Here is a 22,633-nt window from a genome sequence, read left to right as displayed (position 1 = left end):
CAGTGGGTGTCTGATAAGTGCAGTTAAGGATACATTTGGTTCATACTGTTTGAGGTGGTATTCGCAAAAAGAGAAAAGGTGGTGGATGGATTACTTTGAATTAATCATATCCACTGCAAATCCTATTTGGGCCACTCCAGTCCCATTCATTACTTAGCCATTACAGGAGAAAAATGGGCAAATACATGCCACCAGTGGGAGTAGTGCTTCCATACAGCTAGGCCATGAACTCTGTCACATAGGGCGACTCACTGAAAACCTCTATAAGTCACGGCGGAAAACCTTGAATTAAATATAGCCACTTGGAATTCTTCTGGGGCGTTACCATTATATTCATTTGGCATGCCTGCTTTGTTACAGAAGAGGACCAGATACATGCAGGTGAATCTTGGCTCTGCCACACATTCGGGCAATCCATTTGGAACAGCTTGGCCATATTTCGTCTGGACAGCAAGGCAGATCATTCCAGCCACGCTTCTATCTTTTTGCATATTATCATTAAATATTGTTACGATATGACTAAAATGTGATTATACATTTCATACAAGAATTGTTTGCCATATGTATCATTAAGATGAGTGTGTATAGACCCATATTAACAAATTACTGTGAATGCAAGCAGGCGTCCCTGGCACATGATAATGATGTGTTATTATATAGCACTCACGCTTAAACGCTTTATATAGAACAAATATACATGTAATATCTCCCAACCTGCGTTGGTACTCATTTATCAACCTCACAAGGATGAAAGGCTGAGTTAAGGTGTTTAAAAACAGACTAAATCAGTGACTCACCCCCTGAAGTGTGCCTGAAAAAAACCTTTAATGAGTCTAGCAATTATTGTATATAATTCCAGAAAGACAAATTATTTGGTATTCCTATTATTTCTTATTTAGGGTCACTGTTGAAAGTGTTCGACTTGTGAAAACCCTGTTTCTTTTTAAGGGGCCTGAACAAGAAAGCCAGCAACTCCAGAAGCAAAGAGCCACATGGGGCAGGCCAAAGCCCAGGACCTTGCATTAAAAAAAGAAGAAAAAACATGTTTTTTATTATTTTTGTTATTTTTTAGTGGTAGCAAGGGAGTCCATGTGGATAGTAAGGGATACCTCAGGGGTCGCAGTTGCGACCCACGGCAACTCCTAAATGAAGTCCCTGCTGCAAACATCTAGAATTATGAATAGCCATTTGAATCTCCTCTGGGATGCTTCCATTCTGTTGGTTTAGCATACCTGAATTGTTACAGTAGAACACCAGACGAATGCAAATGAGTCTTGGCTCTGCCATGATGTTGGGTAGCCCAGTTTAAACTGCTAGGCCATTATCTCTCTGCAAATGAAGACAAGTAACTTCTGCAATGTTCCCACTTGTGTGCACCTCACCAGTTAGGTGCTTTCTGATTTCCAGGATCAGCAGGCTTGGGACTTATGATATGATATGGCATTTGTAACGCGCCTATACACAAGTGTTTCAAGGCGCGACGAGGCAGGGAGGGGAGAACAAGGGGAAGACAGACAACGATCCTACTAGGCCAGGTGTCATTCAGACCGCGCAAGTGCAGGGGTAGGGGGAAGGGAAAAAGTGCAAGGGGAAGGGGGAGGGGGAGTGCAGTACAAATAAGTAGAATAGAAATAAAATAATAAATAAATAGGGCCAGCTGGTGGCAAGTGCAAAGGTAAGTGCAGACATGTGCTGGGGGGGGGGGATGTAGTGATACGGAGACAGTCCCACAGTGCAGGGGTTGCCAGGGGGGCAGTGCAAGTGAAGAGTGACTGGGCCCAGGACCGAGGTCGGTGAGAGTGGCCCAGTTGCAAAATCAGTGCAGTTTTGGTGAAGAATTTAGCAGGGGAGAGGGAGAGAGAAAGCAGAAGTGAAGAGGAAGGTTTTGAGGTGCTTCCGGAACCGGAGATGGTTCTCCTCAAGTTTCAGGGAGGCAGGAAGGCTGTTCCAGAGGGAGGCCCCTGCCGCGGAGAGAGATCTACCCCCAGCTCGTTGCTTCGAGAAGCGGCTGACCCTGAGGGAGTTGGAGACGGATGAGCGTAGGGCTCGGGAAGGAAGATATTTAGGAAGAGAGAGTTGAAGGTATTTAGGCCCCAGGTCCCAGAAGGCCTTGTGGACAATGCAGAGGGTTTTGAACTTAATCCTCGCAGCCACTGGGAGCCAGTGTAGAGATTTCAGTCCTGGAGAGATACGGTCCCTGGGCTTGAGGCCAAGGACAAGTCTCGCAGTTCTGTTCTGGATGAGTTGCAGAGGGCGGAGAGTGGAGGCAGGCAGATTAAGATAGAGGCTGTTACAGTAGTCCAGCTTCGAGAGAACCGGGCTCGGGAGACAGTGAGCTTCTGGGGGAAGGAGAGGAAGGGAAGAATACCTCTGAGGAGGTGCAGCTGGTAATGTGACTTCTTAGAGACGTCAGATATATGAGGAGAGAAGGAGAGTATGGAGTCGAAGATCACCCTGAGGTTTTTTGCCTTGCAGGTAGGAGCAGGAAGAGGGCCAAGAGAGGCCGGCCAGAGAGCTGCAGGGAAGGAGGGTGTGGGTGTGCCGCTGAGTAGGATCTCAGTCTTACTAGCATTAAGGCAGAGGTCATTGGCAGCACACCATTCCTGGATAGCAGACAGTCAGAGATGAGGGAGGGAGAGGAGGAGGCCAAGGGTAGCCTGAAAATGAGCTGGGTATCGTCCGCATAGCACTGAAAGTTGGGCAGAGGGCGGCGATGCGGTGGGCAAGGAGTGCCAGATACTGGTTGAACAGCCAGGGAGAGAGATTAGATCCCTGGGGAACACCACAGGTGGAGAAAAAGATGTCAGAGAGGAAGGACCCAAGTTGGACCTGGGAGGGTCGATTGGAAAGGAAAGAGGTCAGCCACGCCAGAGCCTGACCAGTGATACCCAGGTTATCACAGAGATGGTTGAGCAGGATGGCATGGTTGACAGTGTCAAAGGCAGAAGAGAGATCGAGCAGAATGAGAACACACGGAGTGTTGGAGTCGAGGTTCAAGAGCAGGTCCTCACGGATGTTCAGGAGAGCAGTTTCCGTGCTTCTGGCCGCTCTGAAGCCAGATTGATGGTCATGGAGACTATCAACAGCTTCAGCATGGAGGTTAAGCTGGGAGATGGCCAGTTTCTCCAGGAGCTTGCCCAGGAAGGGAGTGATGGAGATTGGGCGATAGTTAGCCGGACAGGAGGGGCCGGCAGAGGGTTTCTTAAGGAGAGGGTGCAAAAGGGAGTGCTTGAGGGGGGATGGGAAGACTCCAGAGGCGAAGGAGTGGTTGCAAAAGTCAGCCAGGGCAGGAGCCAGGGAGTCGATGTAGTCCTTGATAGTTTTGGAGGAACAGGGGTGAATCTGTTTAGACGAGACTTTCATAGATCGGACTTGTCTGGAAACCTCGTCAGCAGAAAAAAGGGGAAAGGCAGAGAAGGAGGGAGGAGGGGTGGCCGCAGAAGGGCCAGAGGAAGAGCAGGGAAGGGAGGGGGGGAGGTGATAGGAGGAGAGTGAGGACAGGATGTCCTGAGTTTTAGAGATGAAGTGGGAGGCCAGTGCAGTGCAGAGGGCCTGGGAGGGGACAGGAGAGGTAGAGACTGCAGCAGGGTTGGCAAGCTCCTTGCAGATTTTAAAGAGTTCAGTCGAGTTGTTAGATGCCGCAGAGATGCAGGCTTGGATAAGGGCTCTCTTCTTGGTGAGAACAGAGAGACGGTATTGCCTTTGGAGCAGGCGGCAGGCCAGTTTGTCAGAGGATGAACATGAAGCACGCCATTTCCTCTCTGCCACCCTGCACTTGCGTTTTAGGGTGACGAGATCCGAATCATACCAGGAGTTACATTTGGCTTTGGGCTTCAGGCGGATTTTCATGACAGGGGCAAGGATATCAAGAGTATCAGATATAGCAGAGTGGAGCAAGGAGAGGGCTGTGTCAGGGTGGGAGTCAGCCGAAGGGGGGGGGGCGAGAAGGTGGCAGCGAAAGCCGCAACTGACACGCGCTTCATGGGTCGGATGACCGAGAAGGTGGGTGGCAATGATGAGGGTGGCTTTGCCTGTGGGGTAGGGAGGATGAGGTGGGAGGATAGGAGAAAGTGATCACTCCAGGAGAGAGGAGTGGAGAGAGGGACAGAGAGGGGAAGGTCAGAAGAGATCAGAGCATCAAGAGTGTGCCCTGCAGAATGAGTAGGCCCAGACGGGAGAATAGAGAGTGAGAGAGAGTCGCAGAGGTCACAAAAGAGTCCAGTGGGGGGACAGGAGGCATCTAGGTGGATGTTGAAGTCACCAAGAAAGAGGAGTTGAGTGGTAGAGGACAGGAGTGAGGAGGAGAGGTCAGCCCACTCAGAGAGGAAGGAGGAAATTTGACCAGGTGGCCGATAGATAGTAGCCACGGTAAGGGAATGGCTAGGAGAGAGAAAGAGTCGGCAGACAAGACATTCAAAAGAGGAGTAGGTCTGCGTAGGAGTGACAGTGGCAGGAATCCACTCAGGGAAGATAAGGGCAACACCCCCCCTGCACGGTTGGGCCTGGGCACAGAGAGGATCTTGTAACCTTCAGGTAGGAGTGTGTCAAAGCTCGTGACACACTGGTCATATGCTCTTTTTTTTAGAGAGTCTCACACTACCTAAATCAAACAGTGTTGGATGGAAATCGTTGAGTGAATCATAACTGGTTGGAATTCCAGTGGGCACATTTCATTCCATCATTTTTTATCACATTTGTGCTATTACAAAAGTGCACTTACCATTTGCAAATCAGTATTGGCCCTGATCCAGTTGGTCCAATGGGGCAGTTAGGCTGCATCCCTCTCTAAACAGGAAATCAAGCAAGCCCAGGGGAAAAATATCTCCATCCAATCTCTGTAGAGAGTACTGATGAAATTCCTTACCCCATTTCATGTGACATCAGTGTGATGTAGGCTGGATCCTCCGCCATATTAAAACAGTACATTTAAAGTACAAATTTACCTTTTATTTACACCCTTTTCATGTCTGAGATATTTAACGGTTTTGGTCCATGAATTTATATTCATTCATTAATTTTGTTATTTCTTATAGCACCTTTCACCATAATTATGGTCCAAACATGCTTTTGGTTGAACTCCCTCAGAGGGAACGGAGTCCAAAAATTGTGGAGAATTTGCGTGTGTGCCTTTTAGCCATTAAAGTTATGCGGGGGTGGCCAAGCCCTGCTAGTCACACATGTCTAAATGGAGTGTGTATGGGCACAGCGGAGGTATAATATGGACTAAAGGGGGGATTGCATATACAGCGATAGAGAGTTATGTGGGAAGCTACAGTTCGAAATTCTATTATCAAAAGTAGCTTCATTCTTATGGCAGAGCTGATGTGCAATAGTATTTGTGTTATATGTGTGTGTAGGGTGTGTGGGGTGAGCCTGTGCCTTCTGCTAATTTACAAAAGTGCAGTGTGTGAGGAGAAATGGGTTAGGTGTACAAACAATGTCTACTTCCTGGGTTCCATCTATGTACAAGGAGCTGTGCTACATTTCACAGGCGGTCTATGTGCTAGATGAATGCATAATACTCACCCTCCTAGAGGTTCTTAGTGTGAGAGATTGCCATCCCTAGTTCCTTCTAGTGCAAAAATAACATCTCCATTTAATGATTACATGCAGCGTCACGGCGCACCCATTTGTGCTTTAGACTTACCTTTAGTGCCAACCAGGAGCAAGGGATCCGAGGTGCCAGAATGTCCTCCTATAGGATCATCAGTGTGATTTTACCATGGTGCATTTTAAGTCTGTTGCATTGCCCACTCTCTAAGCCCATATGAGTGCAATACCTGGCCCACTGTCACGATTCATTCTAGGTGCAAGTTACTGGAGGCACTACATGAGTCCTCCATGTGTGCTTGGCATCCCACAAGGAAGGTTGGGTGGCAGAGCAAAGCGGTGGAAAGGAGAGACTAGTAGCTGACAGAAGGGCAGGTGGGGTGAGTGTGCAATGGAGGTGGGGGAACTGCAGGATGAAACGTGTGTGTGAGAGGTGGGGAGTGTAAGCGGGGAGGTGGGGGGTCAGAAAGTCAAGGGGGAACAGCCAGTCTTATAGGGCTTTTTCTGAAGACCAGGTGATCCTCCATGAGGTGGAGTGTGAGGGGCAGGGAATTCCAGAAAGTAGGTGCGAGGACATAGAAACAGGCACCTCTTAATCTGAAGAACTTGAAGGGGGGGACTACCAGGAGGTGTGGGGAGCCTGATCTGAGGATTCTTGTGAGGCGGTAATGAGAGAGCTTGTTTTGGAGGAATTCTGGGCATTTCTTGAGAATTGCGAAGTGCGTAATGCACATGGCTTTGAAGAGGCCTGTTGGCTGATGGGCAGCCAGTGGAATGTCTTGAGTGGGGGGGAGATGTGTTCTCTGGAGGAGAGTACGAGGAGGAAGGAGCCTTCTGAGTTGGTCTGTAGGCATCATCAACACATACTAGACCATTGTTGCCTATTATGTGGCCCTGCTGATGTTATGAACTAAAACTCCCATGACCATTCACCACTGACAATGCTGACTAGAGATGATGAAAGTTGAACTTTGGAGGGCCACATACTAAGTAACCATATACTAGAGAATAGGTACTTACATCCTTTCATGCATATTAGCTGGACATGGTTGGCTGTGAGACATAAGTTGAGTCTCGAAAATGTGATTATTAGATGGAAATCAAATATGTTTTAATTCCACATACACGGCCAATGTGGGTATAGGACTGGTACCATAGAAGGACTACATCATGAGTTTTCATTAAAATAGTTCCTTCATTTGGCCACCTTTGGTCAAGCAATGCTCATTTTCCCAATTGTATTGTCAAGTGATTAGCCCAAAACAGTATTTCACAGTGATCAGTTGGGTCTTTTTTCCCCCCAACCCCCAAAAAGAAAATTCAGCATAGATTTATACACCAGATGGTGACTTTTTTATGGCTCAATAAATTCCAACATTTTCCTCAGCTATCAACTTTCTCCGAAATTGAGTTAATAGTCATTGATCATCTGTCTCCTCCTTTGCTTATTGTCGACTGCATTTGCATATGAATGACAAGAGGGGTTAACCAGCAACCTCAAAATCCTCAGTAAAAACCTTTGAGGTTTGTTTGTATGGGGTGGAGGAAGCGGCAGATTTGGAGGCTGCAATGACCTTGTAATGGAGCAGATCGGTTTGTGCAGGCATGAAGCCATTTCAGCATCCACAAGGACTTGCTAGTTTGTAGCCTGGCCTGCATATTGGAGCAGAGCGTGGTTGATCGAGGGGAGCTGTTTGGGTCCAAAAAACTGCCATCATTATGGAGAATTTAAAAATGTCAACAGTTCAATTATTCCTTCATTTGCAGTACTGGATAGGGTCTCACATTATTAAAAGGACATCTTTGAATGGTTAATTCCTTGTTTCATGGGTGTAATTATAGGGGGAAAGGGGTTTTTGTCCCCCCCAACTTCTGTGACATGCCTTTTTGCCCCCCCCCATCTTTTGGAGGTAGGGCAGGGGGGCCGCAATCATTAATTATGTAATTGGACAGCGCAAACCCGGCTGGGGTGCTCAGCAAGGCTTGCGCTGTCTCATTACGTAATGCAGAGATGACTGGCAGCCGCTCTGCAACACATTCAGGGCTGGGATGCTCCACGTGGCTCAGTCCCTCACCCTGGCTGGCCTGACTCAAAGCCAGTAGCCAGGGTGCTGAACTGGGTTCTGCAGGGACTGGCACCTGTGCTGTCACGCTAGCCGAAGCACTTCCGGGAGCCAGTGGCACAGAGCAGCGCTTTCGGGCTTTGTGTTCGTGCGACACACAGACAGGAACTAGGAAGCTCATTCAGCTTCCTGGTTTCTGTCTAGAGGCACGTGAGTGCGAAGAGGTTAGGTCGGTGTAACATGAGACGTGGCCCTGGCAGCATTTGAAAGCAGAGCAGAGGTACTTTAAAAATAAACAATTGTTTTAATTGTGTTTGCGTGTATTTGTTGGGGAGCTCTGTCCAAGCCCTCTATGGCAAAATACATGCAAACTTCCTAAATAGCATATGGATTGCACCAACAGAAGTGACTTCACAGAAAAGGACATTGCAAGGAGCATCATCTGTCTTTGATACTTGGAGGCACCATGGAAGTGACTTTAGACTAAGTTGCCATAAATAAGCCAAGTAACAAATAACTTTGTGGTGAAAAATACCTAAATTGCACTTTTATATGTGGAGCAACTCTATAGTCATTAGGCTTTTCCATTATAATAGCATGATACATTAACATAAGCTTTGAAGTGAATCAGAATCACTTACAGAGCTGCAGATGAGGCACAATGCGATCAAATAATTTGCTCAGGATCACACACTTGGTTAAATGATGAAACTGGGATGTGGACAATTTAAGCGATAGTGCACATCTTTCCAGGCTTAGTTGATATCGATATTTATTAAGGTTTTGCTTTACATTTCATGTGCTTATTATTTATATAATACATATATCATATAATTATTTATAGCAATGCATTGGAAGAAAACCACATTACATAATAAACTAGCCTTTCATAGTAAACTAACCATACATTATATAGTCATAGAAATATGTTGAGCAATTGGAGTATGACTTTGGTTTCATTCTCCACATTCTGCATGCAAAGTCACAATAGCATCATGCAGATTAATGTGAGCCTAACAAATCCTCCTTGGGTTTTAAAGCCATAGTCATTATTTCCTAAAGCATGCACCATTATGCGCTCTTTTCACTTCTCATTAGTCCCTCCCATTCACATTCATAACGAGACAAAAGTCCCTACTAATAGTACCCCACTCACTCCCATCAGTTGACACAGAGCACCGTGAGGACCCTCTGCTGCCCGGAGCTCCTTGCGGCATTGTTCTGGCAGCGGGACACCTCTACCATTCAGAACGGGTAAGGTGTCCTTCTGCCAGGACAATGAGCGTGCTAAGCAGGAATTGCTCAGCACACATTGTCCTGCCAGCGGGACACTTTTGTCCCGGTCTGGCTCTTAAAAGAGCTACGGGTGAGAAGTGGAGCTTGACCACCCCCTTGCGACTCTCCCGCTCTGTACTCCACTGCTTGGAGCCATTTGCACACAGGAAAACATACCTTAATTTGAATCAGGCAGAATCTTGTAGAAAAAAATCTATCAGCACGTAGACGTATAAGGTGTTGTGCAGGACCGAAGTTTGGAGATATATGGCATTTAAAAATCTATACCAATTATACTTGGTCACACACTGCACAGCATTAACCAATGGTTTCTGCCTCTGAATGAAAGGAAAAATCAGGCAAATTGCTGACATTCCAGTGAATCTGGTCCTTTCAGCCATGGCTTTATAGTTCATCTAGGTCAAGTCAACGTAGCCCAAAATTCCAGGTATCAGGGGGTGATCAATTCTGATTTGCTCAATGGACCTTGCACCACTGTTTCCAAGTGTTATTGTAAATGTGCATATAAATGCTGTGTGCACACCGTGTATGTCAGTGGAGGTGCTGGGTGCATTTGTGTGTGAGTGAGAGTGTGTGCAAGCATGTGTGTTGACTTTTGTGTCTGAATGAATGATAAATAATGCATTGTTTGTATGTTCTAGTGGAATTAAGTTTGTGAATGTTATGTTGTGTCACTGGGTGCATGGCAGGCCGGCTGAAGATGTGTGGGGGCTCAATTGAATTTTAAAGATATACCACCAGTCTTATGAAAGTTATAACAGAGCATCAGCAATGGACTCTTGTGGTGTAGTAGTTTAGTGTTATCCCTCAGGGATTTAGGTTGTTTGACCGACATACAAAATCACTGAGGAATTAACCGTAGTCATTTTCGCTGCTAATACATTTTTACCTCGGTACAAAAAAACAAACCCATCTCCCCTCAAACCGCCAGTACACCCATAAACACCCCCACTTACCTTTTCTCCATGCGCTGACTCTCCTGAAACCTGCAGCGTCAGATCCATTCCTTTAACGCGGGTTGGATCAGATGCTGCAGCGTATCTTTTCTTCTTTTTTTTGTTGGGTCCCCTCCCACCAATGCTGAGGAAGCGGGGGACACCCCCACAACTGCCAAAGCCAAAAATACTGAACTTGGGTTGAGGGGGCCACCCCTGCAACCACTGCTCTTCATTTTCAGTATATTCGGCTTCAAACTAATGGTGGTGACCGAATTCGGTCAAATCTACCAATCGACCAATTCTTTCTTTTTTTTTTTACAATTTGATCGAAACTATCCCTCAGAGCCACCATCTGCCCTCCCTTCATCCCACCCCTTTCATTCAGTTGTCTTGTCCCCCCCACAACATTTTCAGCAAGTTGCTCCACTGCCTCCGTTTAACCACCTTTGGTCAAAAAATGCTGTTCCAAATGTTTCTTTTGTACAGTGATCGGCCTAAAAATATGGAACTGTGCTCAGTTGTTCAACTGGCTACCATGTAGAGAGATAATGTTTGGGGATAAGGTGTGGCTCACCACTGCTAAGCTCACTACACAAGCACCACAGCAGTCTCACTTTAATTTCTCTGCCAAGATGAGACTTGTGGTCCTACGTCATGCTTATTAAATACTGCAATACCTCAACAACACTTGAAATATCATTATTAAACCCAAACCAACATACCTAGGGCGTACCAACTTTGCTAATAAAAATAAAGTAATTCCATGATCTGAACTTTTAACAAAACAGCTGGAGGTCATTCATCCATCAGTGACAGTGCTGAAGTTACCCTTAGATTTGCTCTACAAACTGTAGCACACATGCATATCAAGCTGTGTGTCAAAACAGCAGAGTGACAGGACAACAAACAAAAAGTAAATATCCTCAAGTCCCTTGGTTAAGATCGGAAATTGTACTGTATATAAGTGACCATACTATCAATCTTTAATTTGGATACTAGGACACGATCAGCCATTAAATGTAAGCATTGAAGGAGAGGTTTGAATCCAGCTCCCACGGCATCTTCATTTTTCAAGTGGAGTCTTAAAATCTTTTATCACCAATGCTGTGCTCATGAAGTGCACACAAGCGTATATAAGCTTAAATTCAACACAATAGGGCACTGAGTAGTTACTAATTAGGGTAGTAGAGAAAGCCACATGTGGAGTGTGGCTAACATTTTGTGCATGGGCAATGCGGTGTACCACACTCTGGTGAGAGTGGAGAGGGGCCTTTAGTTCACCTTTATACCTGAAAAAAGAAATAAGTGTGCGTGGAGCTGCTTGCCGAGATGCCTGTTCCCGCATTTAGAAAAGGATGAATTGCGTGTTGGCCGATTTTACAATTGTCAATGAGAAGTACTGTATGAAACAGATACACACGCTTTGGCCACCTTTTTCACACTGATTCTTCGAACATTTGCAATGAGTTAATACGGTCTGTCCAAAAAATAAACCTCCTGCTCTTCCCATGAACTATCAAAAAACATATTAGCATGCGCACACCTGCAGCTATTCAAGCTGTGATTTCTTCGGGTACTAACCATCCTACACACCACTTACAATATGTACAACATTATATCCTTTCCACAGCCTGGGCTCTTCATCTCTGTGGAGAAAGCAAATGAAATACTTTCCTTCTTTTGCCTAAAATGTCAACTCTTCAAGACCATATTCAAGACAGATATATCAGGCATCCCAAACTATGTATGCTTTGACCTATTTGTTCCTTACATTCTCGAAAATACTCTACGCTACTTTTGCTGGAAGATTTCTAGTGGCCCTGGCCTCCATGAAGCTCACGTCACATCTGCCGGATGCATTGCTTCTTCCTTGTTAAAAGAAAATCTATTTCTGATTGCATTGTCAAGGTCTGGGTTCCCTTCGTTAACTCCTCTCTTGCACAGAGATGCAATACGCCTCTTATTTAAAGCCGGCCAGGTGCTTGTCTGGCTTCTGATAACCTCCATGTAGCCCAGGCAGCTTGCTATCTTTCTTCCAATTGCTAAACCATGTTTTCTTTGGACAAGCTCCTTGAACACTATGCAGCTAATCATCTGCAGAAGCACCTCACAACCACAATCTTATACCTTCATTCAAATCTAGTTTTCACATTCCATATTACACAGAAGCAGACACCTGGCAATCAGTGAATGATTATCCAATGAAGTTGCTGTTTGAGGCGAAGGCATTGAGTTGGTACAACTTGGTCTCTCCTTGCCTGGACTATGGGACTACTTTGTGAAGTGGCAATGGACTAGAGTGGTTTTCATCTCCCTATCTATTGTAGCAAGCTCAGTAGATGCAGGTAGGGTGTTCCAGGTCATGCTTCCTCCATTGGTCATTTGAAGTGACCAATGGATCCACTTATTTCAAAATTTACATCGAGTTGCCTGGACGAATGGGGACGGGCTTGGGCAGTTCTTGAAGTCAAATCCAAGGAAAAACAATTCTTCCATGTTATAATTGTTCTTTTATGTTGCTGCCCCAAGCTAAAAAATGGCGTTCTTTACTCAGCATCTGTTCAACTGTAGTCCCAGTGATAATGATTTTTGGGTGCACCGTAGATTCCTGAATTTTAAGTATCGTATTCACACAATTTACAAACTCATCTTTGCCAGATAACACTACTGGACATGATGACACCCGGTGATGACTGGGGATTCTTTTCACTGGAGAGGAGTCTTTCTTTCCCACTGATGAATGTGACACACACCCACTGAATTGGTTTAACAGAGATAATTTATTTTATTATTTTAAAAGGTGTAGATATATTGTCACTACTTGGAATGCGGGCTGTACCGCCACAGGGGGAGCTGTTGGAAAGTTGCTGTCCAAGTTGGTGGCCAAGTGGGCTGGACAGAGGAATTGTACAAGCACAAACAGTGGGATTGGTTGAATGGTAAAATGAAAACAAAGAAGATCAGGGGGTTGCAGCCTCGAGTCCCCTTCTGGAGTTTTGCAGTGCAATGACAAAGCTGAGACTGACTGTCGTTGAGGCGGGACTGGTGAAGGTTTGCCAGGCCGCATGGCTATGTGCACATCTAGCTGAATGGAGTGGGTGCTCAACCCATGGAATGGGAGTGCCTTGGAAGAAGGATGAGTGGCCTGCCCCTGGGTCAAGAGGGATGGGCCCCAAATAGCCAGTTACCAACTGTGCGGCAAAATAACCCCCAAACTGCATATGACATGTGCATCCTGGGGAGGGGATCATTTCCCACTGGATTGGGGACTTCTGAGCAGCACTTATATCCATCCACGTATGCAGGCTTCTGTGGCGGTGGTGCACCAAAGCACCATGCCAGAGATGGGTGGAACGAGTCCCATAGAGTCAGGCTACTTGGTGGTGGCAGCAGCCTAGTGGTAGAACTGGAGACGTAGCCCACCTCTTCAATGGGGGTGACAATGGGTGAGGGTGTGGTGGCATGTCTGGAAAACCAGCCTGGGAAGCATGTAGGGTACAAGCAGGGTGAGCAGCGTGCCCAGCAGCCATGAAGGTTGATAGGTGAAGAGTGCAGCATGAGCATAGGAGTCACACTCTTGTGGGGTAAAATGGGTCTAATAGCACATTCAACTTCAGTCAGATGTGCAGTCTAGAGAAAAACTGATTCTACCCTTCAGGGACAAAGCCCGTTCTCTGGAGAGCATGCCTGTCGGGCTGAGACAGTAGAGCGTGGGCCTCAAACATAAGTATAATTTCAGTTGGCACCCATGAGTTCTATATATTGATAGCTGCAGCAGTATGCAGCTGCTATGGGTGAGAATGGGGGGACAGTAATAATATATCAGCCTTCACTCTTGTAAGATCTGGATATGAAATATACTGCTATTAAATGGATCCTGGCTTGGGTCCCATGATAGTTATTTGTTAGATGGGCTGATGTTTATATTAGGCTAGAAATGCTGGTGTATTAATACCGTAAATGTTAGACAATAGCAGATATGAGGTATGGGTTGTTAAGGATTTCAATCAGACACACACCCAGGTCTCGCCTAGCATGTAGTGCACAATGAAACCCTTATTTATTTGTGTCTATAAGTTCAATATTCCGAATGATATACCACTCATATCACACGAGTCTCAAAATACCCCCCAGGTCACACTAAATCAGGAATCAGGCTAGTTTGTAAAGATAAATATTAGATTCAAAATCATGCATACATTTTTATATATATATATATATACATGGCCACTGTAGGGGCCATGTAGTTATGGTTAAGTTGCTGTTTCCATAGGAAGAGCACTTTTTGGGCGGCTTATAACTTCGCTCTCCCTTGATGGATCCTCACCAAACTTTGCAAAAAAAGTATTTGGGTCACTCTGAATTTTTTTGCAAAGTTTAGCGAGGATTCGTCCGTGGGGGGGCAAAGTTATAGGGGGGGTCCCAAAACCTTTTTTTTCCCATAGACTGAATGGGAAAATTGTTTTGCTCGCATCTACAGCCCAAACCGCTGGATGGATTTTCACCAAATTTGGACCAGGAGAAGCGGCTTGGTCCCAAAAGAATGCGTTTGCAAATTTGGTGAAAATCCATCCAGTAGTTTTTTTTAAAATGACCAAGAAGTAGGTAAAAAAAAATAGTGATATCTGTGTTCGGTCCGCGGACACACTTCCCTGTTCGCTCCACGGACAGTGTTCTGATTGGCCAATCGGCTTGCGTGATGTTCGCGGACATGCAACCTGTTCACTGATTGGACGGCGTGGAGCGTGAAGCGCGTCACATTTTCAGTAGCACCCGCCATCTTGGATTCGCGGTCGTCCGCGGACAACGCAGTGAAACTTTGTTCAAAATTTGTATTTAGTAGAGTGTGTTGGTGTGTAGGAGTGTTTGGGGAGGGTGGGAGTGTATTAGATAGGATGAAAGTTGTGTTTTTTATGTGCTAGACGTTCTTTTTGTGTTCGATTTGTCTGCGGACATCACAGGTGTTCTGAAATGTTCTAAATAAACTGAATGGGGGGTGTTCTGAGGACTCACTATGTGTCCGTTTTGTTCGCAAGCAAACTGAAACTGTTCTAAGAACACTCAGAGTGTCCTGAAATGTTCGCAAATAAACAAAATAGGGGTGTCCTGAGGACGCTGTCAGTATTGTTCGTTGTCAAGTTGAATATGTTCTAAGAACACTCGCGGTGTCCTGAAATGTTCGCAAATACACAAAATGGGGGTGTTCTGAAGACATTGTCGAACACTTGCTGTGTCCTGAAATGTTCGCAAATATGAATGCGGGTTGTGGCTGACAAGTTAAATGTGTTCTAAGAACACTCGCGGTGTCCTGAAATGTTTGCAAATAAACAAAACGGGGGTGTCCTGAGGATGCTGTCCGTATTGTTCTCTGTCAAGTTGAATGTGTTCTAAGAACACTCGCGGTGTCCTGAAATGTTCACAAATAAACAAGATGGTGGTGTTCTGAAGACGCTTCTAAGAACACTCGCGGTGTCCGGGGAATGTTCGTAGGGGGTGTCCTGAAGACGCTGTCCGTATTGTTCTCTGTCAAGTTCAATGTGTTCTAAGAACACTCGCGGTGTCCTGAAATGTTCGCAAATAAACAAAATGGGGGTGTTCTGAAGACGTTTCTAAGAACACTCCCGGTGTCCTGGAATGTTCGTAGGGAGTGTCCTGAAGGCGTAGTCCGTATTGTTCGCTGGCAAGTTGAATGTGTTCTAAGAACACTCGCAGTGTCCTGAAATGTTCGCAAATAAACAAAATGGGGGTGTCCTGAGGACGCTGTCCGTATTGTTCTCTGTCAAGTTGAATGTGTTCTAAGAACTCTCGCGTTGTTCTGAAATGTTCGTAGGGGGTGTCCTGAAGATGCTGTTCGTATTGTTCTCTGTCAAGTTGAATGTGTTCTTAGAACACTCATGGTGTCCTGAAATGTTCGCAAATAAATGAAATGGGGGTGTTCTGAGGACACTGTCCGTATTGTTCGTTGTCAAGTTGAATGTGTTCTACGAACACTCACGGTGTCCTGAAATGTTCGCAAATAAACAAGATGGTGGTGTTCTGAAGACGCTTCTAAGAACACTCGCGGTGTCCGGGGAATGTTCGTAGGGGTGTCCTGAGGACGCTGTCCGTATTGTTCTCTGTCAAGTTGAATGTGTTCTAAGAACACTCGCGGTGTCCTGAAATGTTCGCAAATAAACAAAATGGGGGTGTTCTGAAGACGTTTCTAAGAACACTTGCGGTGTCCTGGAATGTTCGTAGGGGGGTGTCCTGAAGGCGTAGTCCGTATTGTTCGCTGGCAAGTTGAATGTGTTCTCAGAACACTCGCAGTGTCCTGAAATGTTCGCAAATAAACAAAATGGGGGTGTCCTGAGGAACCTGTCCGTATTGTTCAATGGCAAGTTGAAAGTGTTTTAAGAACAGTCATAATGTCCGCGGACATTAAAAGTTTCCATAGACCATAGTTGAAATGTTTGACTCTATGGATGTGATATGCTGCGGTGGTTGTTGCCAGGGCATACAGTCTTGGGTGCATGGCCATGCACCCAAGACTCTATGCCCTGGCAACAACCACCGCAGCATATCACATTCATATTTGCTTATAACTTTGGGTGAAAAACAAATGTATAAGGAACAAAGGTATTTTATACTATGGATGTGATATGCTGCTATGGTTTTCCTTATTATTGTATACTTACTGTTTGGTCCAGTAACCGGAGTACATGTATTTCTTGTAATTTCTGTGATAAAAGAAAATAGCATGTTAGTATTAGTATTTTGTAATAACTTATTACATTGTATAATCAATATACTTTTTTTTTTGGACCCTCATATTTAGTAGATTACAAATCAGAGTACTGTGCAATTTGCTCAGTTTCTGCATTTGTTGCTAAAATCATTGGGTTTGTGGGAGAAAAAAAAATCCATGTTGGCTTAAAAAAAAAAAAATTTCTGTTATGCTACAGTTTATTTGTTTGTTTGTTTTCAGTGTTCACTTGTTGTTTCTGGCTAATGCTTTATACTTTGGCTTGTTGTATTTTTTTGGAACAGTAACATATTTTTTATTTGTTTTGATATAAAATTTTGGAGCAGTTAGATACCAATTAGCGTATTCTAACTGTTTATTTTTTTGATATATTTTAGTGGTATTGATTTATCTATTTGGATATTGTTAAATTTTGGGACAGTTAGATACCAATTGGCGTATTCTAACTGTGTATTTTTTCAATGAAAAAACTTTATTAAAGGGACGTTATGGTTAAGTTGCACTAATAAAAACCTATGAAATTCAATGAAAAAACTTTGTTAAAGGGACGTTATGGTTAAGTTGCACTTCTAAAAACCTATGAAATTCAGTGAAAAAACTTTGTTAAAGGGACGTTATGGTTAAGTTGCGCTACTAAAAACCTATGAAATTCAGTGAAAAAACTTTGTTAAAGGGACGTTATGGTTCCAAGAAAAAACGAAAAACCCTTGAAATTCGGCAGTTATGGTAAGCTAAGCAATCATAACTTGCGCCACCACCGTGCACTGCAATGATCCTTGACACTTTTTTCGCAACATTATAATAAGAATCCCTTGTACACATATATCATGAAAAGTACATACACATGTGATGTCATCAGTGATGTCATCAATGACATTTGTGATGTCATCTTTGATGTCGTGTGTGTTAGTCTTAGCAGTGCACGGTGGTGGCGCGAGTTATGGTTGCTTAGCTTACCATAACGGGTGAATTTCAAGGGTTTTTCGGTTTTACTTTGAACCATAACGTCCCTTTAACAAAGTTTTTTCACTGAATATATATATATATATTTATATATATATTCAGTAAATAAACTTTGTTAAAGGGACGTTATGGTTACGTTTTGGTACTAAAAACCTATGAAATTCAGTAAAAAAACTTTGTTAAAGGGACGTTATGGTTACGTTTTGCTACTAAAAACCTATGAAATTCAGTAAAAAAACTTTGTTAAAGGGACGTTATGGTTACGTTTTGGTACTAAAAACCTATGAAATTCAGTAAAAAAACTTTGTTAAAGGGACGTTATGGTTCAAAGTAAAACCGAAAACCCCCTGAAATTCGGCAGTTATGGTAAGATAAGCAACCATAACTCGCGCCACCGTGCACTGCTAACACTAACACCCAGGACATCAAAGATGACATCACAAATGTCATTGATGACATCACTGATGACATCACATGTGCATTTACTTTGCATGAAAACTCTGTACAAGGGATTCTTATAATGCTGACCAAAAACTGTCAAGGATCATTGGGATAAATATCATGAGCTAATTAGTGCATTAAGTAATGCATTGATATAAATATAATTCTATGATGAAGTTCTATCCAGTATAGTAAGATACTTATGCAGAAACATAGGCAGTGTGTGCAGCATACATGATGAAGGTGCAATATTCATAATCTTGCCATGTTGAATAGTGAAATGATAACTGCTTTCTTATTAGAGTTTTGCGTACTGTGAAATTACCGTAATTAGCACCAAGGTCCCTTTGCGGGTCCAATCCTTAACGGCTGGTAAAACCAGCCATTAAGGTGGGAACCCGCAAAGGGACCTTGTAATCAGGCGCTAAGGGATTACCGGTACCGGTACCCTTACCGGTACCGGTAATCCCTTAGTGCCAGGGTCGTAATGAGGCCCCTTGACTGTTACTGAGCAAAACCATGTGGCCTAGATATGTCAGTAAAGGAAAAAAAGGTGAAGCCAGACATGTGATGTCATCAGTGATGTCATCAATGACATTTGTGATGTCATCTTTGATGTCCTGGGTGTTAGTGTTAGCAGTGCACGGTGGCGCGAGTTATGGTTGCTTATCTTTCCATAACTGCCGAATTTCAGGGGTTTTCGGTTTTACTTTGAACCATAACGTCCCTTTAACAAAGTTTTTTTTACTGAATTTCATAGGTTTTTAGTAGCTAAACTTAACCATAACGTCCCTTTAACAAAGTTTTTTTTACTGAATTTCATAGGTTTTTAGTAGCGCAACTTAACCATAATGCCCCTTTAACACTGTTTTTTTACTGAATTTCATAGGTTTTTATTAGTGCAACTTAACCATAAAGCCACTTTAACACATTTTTTTTTTACTGACTTTCATAGTTTTTTATTAGTGCAACGTAACCATAACGTACTTTTCAATGGAGGAAGACCACTAGCACCCTAGGTTCTCAAAGTGGGAACCCGGGGTGGTAAAAAAAAGATTTTTCTTCCCAAACCAGGACACCGCAGGCAGGCGTCCCGGTGTAGGAAGGAAAATCTTTTACCAAGATGGACACCAGGGAAAGGGAAGGCAGGGTGTATAAAGAGAACACAGGGCATGAGTGCGGGTTAACACGAGGGAGACACGGGGCATGAGCAGGGCGTGGAAAGAAGGGAGACATGGGGCATGAGCGGGAAAGAAGGGAGACACGGGGCATGAGCGGGGGGTGGGGGTGAACAGGGGAGACACGGGCCATGAGCGGGGGGAAAAGGAGGGAGACAGACACGGAGCATGAGCGGGGGTGGGGGTGAACAGGAGAGACATGGAGCATGAGCGGGGGTATGGCAAGGTGGGGCCCCCACCCCTGCTCATGTCCCGTGTCTGCCCTGTTCCAACAGTGCAGACATGGGGCATGAACGGGGGGTGGAGGGGAAAGAAGGGAGACACGGGGCATGAGCGGGGGGTGGGCGGCGGGAGGGAGAGACACACGGGGCATGATGGGGGGGTGGGCGGCGGGAGGGGTAGACACACGGGGCATGAGCGGGGGGTGGGCAGCGGGAGGGAGAGACACACGGGGCATGAGGGGGGGTGGGCGGCGGGATGGAGAGACACACGGTGCATGAGCGAGGGGTGGGCGGCGGGATGGAGAGACACACGGGGCATGAGCGAGGAGTGGGCGGCGGGAGGGAGAGACACACGGGGCATGAGCGGGGGGTGGGCGGCGGGAGGGAGAGACTCACGGGGCATGAGCGGGGGTGGGCGGCAGGAGGGAGAGACACACGGGGCATGAGCGGGGGGTGGGCGGCGGGATGGAGAGACACACGGGGCATGAGCAAGGGGTGGGCGGCGGGAGGGAGAGACACACGGGGCATGAGCGGGGGGTGGGCGGCGGGAGGGAGAGACACACAGGGCATGAGCGGGGGGTGGGCGGTGGGAGGGAGAGACACACGGGGCATGAGCGGGGGTGGGCAGCGGGAGGGAGAGAGAGACACACGGGGCATGAGCGGGGGGTGGACGGCGGGAGGGAGAAACACACGGGCCATGAGCGGGGGGTGGGCGGCGAGAGGTGTAGATACACGGGGCATGGGCAGGGGGTGGGCGGCCGGAGGGGTAGACACATGGGGCATGAGCAGGGGGTGGGCAGCGGGAGGGGTAGACACACGGGGCATGAGCGGGGGTTGGCGGTGGGAGGGAGAGACGCACGGGGCATGACCGGGGGGTGGGCGGCGGGAGGGGTAGACACACGGGGCATGAGCGGGGGGTGGGTGGCGGGAGGGAAAGACACACGGGGCATGAGCGGGGGGTGGGCATGAGCAGGGGGTGGGTGGGAGGGGGAGAGACACACGGGGCATGAGCGGGGGGTGGGCGGCGGGAGGGAGAGACACACGGGGCATGAGCGGCGGGAGGGGTAGACACACGGGCATGAGCGGGGGGTGGCCGGCGGGAGAGGAGAGACACACGGGGCATGAGCGGGGGGAGGGGAGAGACACACGGGGCATGAGCGGGGGGAGGGGAGAGACACACGGGGCATGAGCGGGAGGTGGGCGGGAGGGGAGAGACACAAGGGGCATGAGCGGGGGGTGGGCGGGTGGTAAAAACACACGGGGCATGAGCGGGGGATGGGAGAGACACACGGGGCATGAGCGGGGGGTGGGCGGGTGGGAGAGACACACGGGGTATTTGCGGGGGGTGGGCGGGTGGGCGAGACACACACACGGGGCATGAGCGGGGGGTGGGCGGGTGTTCGAGACACGCTCACACGGGGCATGAGCGGTGGGTGGGTGGGAGAGACACACACACAGGGCATGAGCGGGGGTTGGGTGCTTGGGAGAGGCACACAGGGCATGAGCGGGGGGTGGGCGGGCAGGAGAGACACACGGGGCATGATCGGGGGGTGGGCGGGTGGGAGAGACACACGGGGCATGAGCGGGGGGTGTGCGAGACACACGGTGCATGAGCGGGAGGTGGGAGAGACACACGGGGCATGAGCGGGGGGTGGGCGGCGGGATGGAGAGACACACGGGGCATGAGCGAGGGGTGGGCGGCGGGATGGAGAGAAGACACACGTGGCATGAGCGAGGGGTGGGCGGCGGGAGGGAGAGACACACGGGGCATGAGCGGGGGGTGGGCGGAGGGAGGGAGAGACACACGGGGCATGAGCGGGGGGTGGGCGGCGGGAGGGAGAGACACACAGGGCATGAGCGGGGGGTTGGGCGGTGGGAGGGAGAGACACACGGGGCATGAGCGGGTGGTGGGCGGCGGGAGGGAGAGCCACACGGGGCATGAGCGGGGGGTGGCCGGCTGGAGGGAGAAACAAACGGGGCATGAGTGGGGGGTGGGCGGCGAGAGGGGTAGATACACGGGGTAGGGGGTGGGCGGCCGGAGGGGTAGACACACGGGGCATGAGCAGGGGGTGGGCAGCGCGAGGGGTAAACACACAGGGCATGAGCGGGGGTGGGCGGCGGGGAGACACACGGGGCATGAGCGGGGGTGGGCGACAGGAGGGGTAGACCCACGGGGCATGAGCGGGGGTGGGCGGGTGGGAGAGACACATGGGGCATGAGCGGGGGGTGTGCGAGACACACGGTGCATGAGCGGGAGGTGGGAGAGACACACAGGGCATGAGCGGGGGGTGGGCGGCGGGATGGAGAGACACACGGGGCATGAGCGAGGGGTGGGCGGCGGGATGGAGAGACACACGGGGCATGAGCGAGGGGTGGGCGGCGGGAAGGAGAGACACACGGGGCATGAGCGGGGGGTGGGCGGAGGGAGGGAGAGACACACGGGGCATGAGCGGGGGTGGGCGGCGGGAGGGAGAGACACACGGGGCATGAGCGGGGGGTGGGCGGCGGGATGGAGAGACACACGGGGCATGAGCGAGGGGTGGGCGGCGGGAGGTAGAGACACACGGGGCATGAGCGGGGGGTGGGCGGCGGGAGGGAGAGACACACAGGGCATGAGCGGGGGGTTGGGCGGTGGGAGGGAGAGATACACGGGGCATGAGCGGGCGGTGGGCGGCGGGAGGGAGAGCCACACGGGGCATGAGCGGGGGGTGGGCGGCTGGAGGGAGAAACACACGGGGCATGAGTGGGGGGTGGGCGGCGAGAGGGGTAGATACACGGGGCATGGGCAGGGGGTGGGCGACCGGATGGGTAGACACACGGGGCATGAGCAGGGGGTGGGCAGCACGAGGGGTAGACACACAGGGCATGAGCGGAGGTGGGCGGCGGGAGGGAGAGACACACGGGGCATGAGCGGGGGGTGGACGGCGGGAGGGGTAGACACACGGGGCATGAGCGGGGGTGGGCGGCGGGAGGGAAAGACACACGGGGCATGAGCGGGGGTGGGCATGAGCAGGGGGTGGGTGGGAGGGGGAGAGACACACGGGGCATGAGCGGGGGTGGGCAGCGGGAGGGAGAGACACACAGGGCATGAGCGGCGGGAGGGAGAGACACACGGGCATGAGCGGGGGGTGGCCGGCGGGAGAGGAGAGACACACGGGGCATGAGCGGGGGGAGGGGAGAGACACACGGGGCATGAGCGGGGGAGGGGAGAGACACACGGGGCATGAGCGGGATGGCAGAA

The sequence above is a fragment of the Ambystoma mexicanum genome, chromosome 4q, assembly GCF_040938575.1.
Source record: "Ambystoma mexicanum isolate Mex_15411 chromosome 4q, UKY_AmexF1_1, whole genome shotgun sequence".
Taxonomy (NCBI): Eukaryota; Metazoa; Chordata; class Amphibia; order Caudata; family Ambystomatidae; genus Ambystoma; species Ambystoma mexicanum.
This window is presented reverse-complemented; position numbering follows the sequence as displayed.